The sequence below is a fragment of the Heterodontus francisci genome, chromosome 8, assembly GCF_036365525.1.
Source record: "Heterodontus francisci isolate sHetFra1 chromosome 8, sHetFra1.hap1, whole genome shotgun sequence".
Lineage (NCBI taxonomy): Eukaryota > Metazoa > Chordata > Chondrichthyes > Heterodontiformes > Heterodontidae > Heterodontus > Heterodontus francisci.
Window position 1 is genome coordinate 92,181,478 of NC_090378.1, and position 6,020 is coordinate 92,187,497.

Here is a 6,020-nt window from a genome sequence, read left to right on the forward strand (position 1 = left end):
GATGTTTCAGTGTTGTGCCAGATTACTTGTACACACGTAGTATAGACCAAGCATCCAAATTTTTTAAAACATATTCTCCCCACCACCACCCCCCACCCCGCTCCCCACCAAACACTTTTAACATTTATATTTCTCCCCACGCTTGTCATCAAATAATGACCCCTGGACATTATTAAGGCCACATGGGCATGTGTGGTTCCCACTGTTTAACTCTCACCTGACCACAGCAAGTGTTTTTTGTAATTAGGGTTTAGCCCCTTTGTTTTATTTGTCAAATAAACAGACAGTGGCAGGTTTTCTTGTAGATTTAAAACGGAAGATTTTTCTCTTGGTTGAAAGTTCAGTTTGAAGAGAGAGGATCACTTCCAAATCACTGCTGCACGAGTTAAGAACATAGAATTCACAGCAGGGTGCCCTGCTTCTTGGCTTGTTGGATTTTTTTCCCCAGCTCTGCTGGAAAAACTTTTTGGTGATGTTTCTTTCTGGGTCTCTCTCTCTCTGCCTTGAGTGCTGCCTTAAGGTAAAACATTTGTCACATCAGATTCTGCTGGGAGATGCTTTGGTCTCTTCCCCCATGGTGATCCCACAATGGTCCAGGATGAGAATAATCTGGTTATAATGTTTCCACTTCATATCTTCTTTGTTTCAGTAGAACCCATTCAGTTCAGGAATGTTTCAGGGTGGGTGTAATTGACACCTCTCAACATGGTTAGGCATCCTTTGTTCTAAACAGATAGTGGGGCAATGTTCGAATACACATGCGGCCATCTTTTGCAGCATTGTCCTTTTTTTTTCAAACAGGTAAAGTCAATTTTTTTATAACTCTTCATCGTTGTACTTGTCATAAGCGCGACACCTCCTCCAAAAAGAAAAAAAATGAAATTCCTCAGATTTAATTTTTCAAATGTCTTTTATTTTCACAACAGAAGAAGATATTGTTATGACCAGGTGCGAAAGGTGTCTAGGGATCTGTTACTAGCTTCACCTGGTCTTATTGTAACAGGGTTTAATTTTAAACACGCTGTGTTTTGAGCAGCCCCCTTTTTGAATCCTTGTTCACAGTTTACCAATTATAAGACAAAGAAACCAATTCACACAGGCGTTCTCAGGTTTAAAGAAGATGGCATTTTATTAAACCTTAAAACTTGAACTCTAATACGGTCGCGCCTACAGATGTACGATGCGCCCATGCTAGCATGCACGCGCGATATACACATGCAAGAGAAGAGAAGAAAAGATAAGGTGGAACAGTTTGAGGCAATATCTTGTTACGGTGCTTCAAGCTCCCTGTAGTCCTTATGTAAGTAATCTTGCTTTTCGTTGGGGCCCAGTAGTCTTCTTAAAAACTTGTTCACGTAGGAAACCTTTCTCTCTTTGAGTTTCACGTGTTTTCACAAGTTTCAGTTCCGTGGGAAGGAGATGGAGGCAGGCAGAGAGGGTTGTGCTTCAGTTCTAGGATCACAGCCTTCTTCACTATGAGCACACAGCTTTGTCTCTTCAAAATCTGTTTCATCCTGTTTAAAATTCCCCTAGTTGACCAGCAGGTGGTCATGTGACAGACTGGTTTGTCCAGGTCTCTTTCTGTGTATTGGGGGCAGGGACTGGCTCCCTTTGTTTCCACATTGTCTGGTACTATGCAAATGTCTTTCCAGTCAGGAATTCGCAATTTTTAAGTTTTAATTTTCATGTGGCGAAATAATGTGTGCCTCAGTCTTGGCCGATGGGGGGTTTGCCTGACACCTCCACACCTAGGGGAAAGAAATGCGATTTGAAGAAAAACTACGCATTTCATTACAGAGTTTCAGTGAAATATAATATACTGAAAGAAAAACCTTGCATTTCTTTCATTCATTTCCATTCATTCACCAATCTTAAGCTTATTAAAAATGGTCTGTTCTGGGTGCCAGGGCTACTTTAATTTCCCTTTTTGTTCCTCAGAAGCATCAATGGGAGGGGGGGGCGTCTATCCTGACCTCAGTCATGCAAAGACGTTTGGCTTCAGGGGATGGGTGGATCCCTTTTCCTCTGACTGTGGGGGAGGAGTATTTGTTCCTCTCCCCTTTGTTCTCTGGGACACTCCTACCTGCAGATATGTGTGCAGACATAACTGCATTCTCCTGTGACACTTCAACTAGGTGATGCATCACCCTCACAGTTTCTCTACCCCCTAGAGGTGTCTCTGCAGGTTCCTGGTGGGTTGCTTCAAGAGTCTGCATTAACATAGGAGGATGTGGGGACCAATTTTTCACATTTTTCTGGGTTGGTTGACCGGGCGGTAGGGGTTTTCATCCAGGATTCTTCCCGGACTTCTTTTAACCTGCCCTCTTGGTCACTTTTTCCCTTTCTCTTTCTAACCTGTTGCTAGTCATATGCCTGCCTGTTGCCTTTTGTTCTCAGTGGAGGGTCCCTTACAGTTCACCAGCCCTCTGCTGGAGGGTCCTCCTAACACCGGTACAGGACTTAGAGATGCAGGTTTCATTGTCGGTTGGGGTTTCCCCTCAAACTGGCACGTAGCAACTCCTGCAGTTCTCCACCGCATCTTTGTGGAGTTTTGGCCAGTTAAACTGCTGTCTTATGCGGGCTTTGGTCTTTCATATACCGACATGTACAACTACTGTAGTCTCATGGGCCCTTCTTAATATTTCTCCCCAGTACCTCTGCGGCACCACTAACTGATGAACTACTGTCCACTCCTTGCCCTCAGTGAGGAGAACTCCATTCCTCATCAGTACCTCATTCTTTAAATAGTAGCAGTCAGGGACTCCCTCTGCTTTACTTTCAGACTGGGCAGCTTGTGCTAACTCTCACAATACTGGGTCGGCTCGCTGAGCCTCACCTAGGGAAATCCATTTAATTCATTCCCTGAATCTCCTATCTTTCCAAAGAAAGTCTTGGACAGGAAGACCACATGATCATTTGCCTGCAGTGCCAATACAGTCTCCTCTGGGGGAGCTGGTTTGATCATGGCCTGACCCTCTGCACATTCAGGGAAACTGCAGGAGACCGTCTTCTGCCACCGCCCTGTCCCCATGACCTCATGCGGTCTTTCTTTCACTACTGGGGGGGCTACCATCTTCACCCCTGCCAGATCATTACCTAAGAGCAGGTCAACCCCGTCCACAGGCAAACTAGGGACAATCCCTACAGTCACCTGTCCCGAAACTAGGTCGCACTCCAGCTGCACCCGGTGTACAAGTACAGACATACACTGTCCTCCAATACCATTCACCGCCATTTTGGTGTTCACTGCACTCTCTAGGGGAAAGGTCAGGCCTTTTCCCAGTGAAAGGGATCTGGTGGCCCCTGTCTCCCTGAGAATCACTATAGGCTTGCTTGCCCCACTCGAGGGATAGGGGTTATTTTCCCTTCAGATACAAAACCCTGATAACCTTCAGGGATCCTATTAACTTGTCCTGCACTGGCCATAGTAACCTTCCTGGGTTGCACCCTTACTGCAGTCAAAGCCACAGCCCGTTCTGTGTTTTCCATCAGACCCACGTTTTCACTGAGCGGGTGTGCCCTGATTAACTGTACTGGTTTCCCCTTTAGTTTCCAGCAGTCAGCTTTTAAATGTCCTGCCTTATTACAATAAAATCACACAGGTCTTTGGGTCTCTCTCTATCTCATAGAACCTTCCTTTTTGGCTAGAGGAGGGTCCCCTGTGTCTCCTGCTTTCCTTTCTCTTCCAGGACTGCCTGGGCTTCTATCGCCTTCCTACCCTTTGGCCTTTTCGGATTTGTTGGGGTGATTAGGAAAGGTTCTCCCCTGGGAAACTGACATAAATTAAAGCAAACTCATCGGTCAGCGCGGCCGCTTGCCCGGCTCCCTGAACCCGCTGCTCCTCGACATGAGTTTTTGTTGAGAATGGGACAGAGTTTTTAATGTCCTCTAACAAAATTACTTCTCTGAGTCTCATAGTTGAGTTGTATTTTTAAAGCCAGCTGCTTACTTCTTTCAAACTCAAGATCAGTTTGATTGGCTTGTTTTTTGAGGGTTCTAAACTTTTGGCGATAGGCTTCGGGTACTAATTCATACGGCCCGAGGATAGCATTTTTGGTCATTTCATAATTTGATGAACTCTCATCTGGCAACAAGGAATAAACCTCATGGGCTTTTCCAGTTAGCTTGCTTTGTAGTAAAAGAGACCAGGTCTTAGCTGGCCATTTTAGCTGCCTTGCCAGTTTCTCAAAAGACACAAAAAAATGCTTCCATATCTTGTTCATTGAATTTTGGAATTAATTGAGTGAGTTTTAGCAATCTTGTACCCAGTCCTGCATTGTGCTCCTCCATATTGACCATGCTTTCACTAGGGTTACTCTGTCACTCCTAGCTAACTCAAGCCGCTGTAACTTTCTTCACATTCCTTCCGGAATATTCTTTCTCTCTCTCTCTCTCTCTCTCTCTCTCTCGTTCCTTCTCCTGTCTTTCATTTTCTTCACGTTCCTTTTGGAAGGCTCTTTGTTTCTCCCTCTCCTGCCGCTCTTATTCCTCTAATTCAAGTTTCCTTTGTTCCAATTGTAACTGTCCTAGCAGTACGCTGCCTGGGTCTGCTTCTAACACTGCTTCTGCATTTTCAGATTCAAGGGAAAAATGGTTGGCCACTAGCCTTAGGAGTTCAGACTTCCTATCCTTGCCACGTACAATGATCCCACACTGCTCAGCCATTTTTCTCAACTCCTCCATAGACAGTGCTTTTAACTTATCCCAAGTTACTTTACCCTAGCTTGGAGAGCTACTCGCTTCAGTTGCAGACATGTTAGTATTCAATCACACACAACCACAAGAAAACCTGTATTGATATTTTGCTCTTTTTGATTGGGAACAATTTGGCTCCCCACTTCCAATTTCACTCGTTCGTCTGTGGGTAACAATCGATGCTAGCACCCAATTTCTGTTACGACCAGGTGCGAAAGGTGTCTAGGGGTCTGTTACTATCTTCACCTGGTCTTATTGTAATAGGGTTTAATTTTATACACACTGTGTTTTGAGCTCCCCCTTTGTGAATCCTTGTTCACAGTTTTCCAATTATAAGACAAAGAAACCAATTCACACAGGCTTTCTCAGGTTTAAAGAAGAAATATTACATTATATTAAAACTTAAACTCTAATATGGTTCACGCCTACAGATATATGACGCGCCCATGCCAGCATGCACACGCGATACACACATGCATTTAGGGACAGACGAGAGAAGAAGAAAAGATAAGGTGGAACAGTTTGAGGCAATATCTTGTTACGGTGCTTCAAGCTCACTGTAGTCCTTTTGTAAGTAGTCTTGCTTTTCGTTGGGGGCCAGTGGTCGTCTTCAAACCTTGTTCATGTAGGAAACATTTCTCTCTTTGAGTTTCACGTGTTTTCACAAGATTCAGTTCCATGGGAAGGAGATGGAGGCAGGCAGAGATGGTTCTGCTTCAGTTCCAGGAGCACAGCCTTCCTCACTCCATGAGCACACGGCGTTGTCTCTTCAAAATCTGTTTTTCCAGTTGGCCAGCAAGTGGTCACATGACTGAACTGGTTTGACCAGGTTTTCATTCTGTGTATTGGGGGCAGGGACTGACTCCCTTTGTTTCCACATTGTCTGGTACTATGCAAATGTCTTTCCAGTCAGGAACTTGCAGTTTTTAAGTTTTAATGTTCATGTGGTGAAATAATGTGTGCCTCAGTCTTGGCAGGTGAGAGGGTTCGCCTGACAATATACATTCATTCACACCTCAATCTTACAACTGCTACAGTTGGCATTTCCTGTAACAGCCACTTCTTGTTCAAGGTTGGAGGTTTTTCTTCATCTTTCCTTTGGATGAGGTACCATTAAAAATTGCATTTCTTTTGGTTTTGTGTTGTCAGTTGTGGTTGGAGTTTCTCTAGCATCCGTTTGTAGTACTTTGGGAATGTTAGTCTCAATAAGCATGTGGTTGTTGAAGCTTGTAATGTGCAAATTTCCATTACTGCATTGTTCTTGGCTGATTGCAAGTTTCCTGTCTGTAAAGGCTTTAACCCCATAACTGCTGCTTCCACAACTC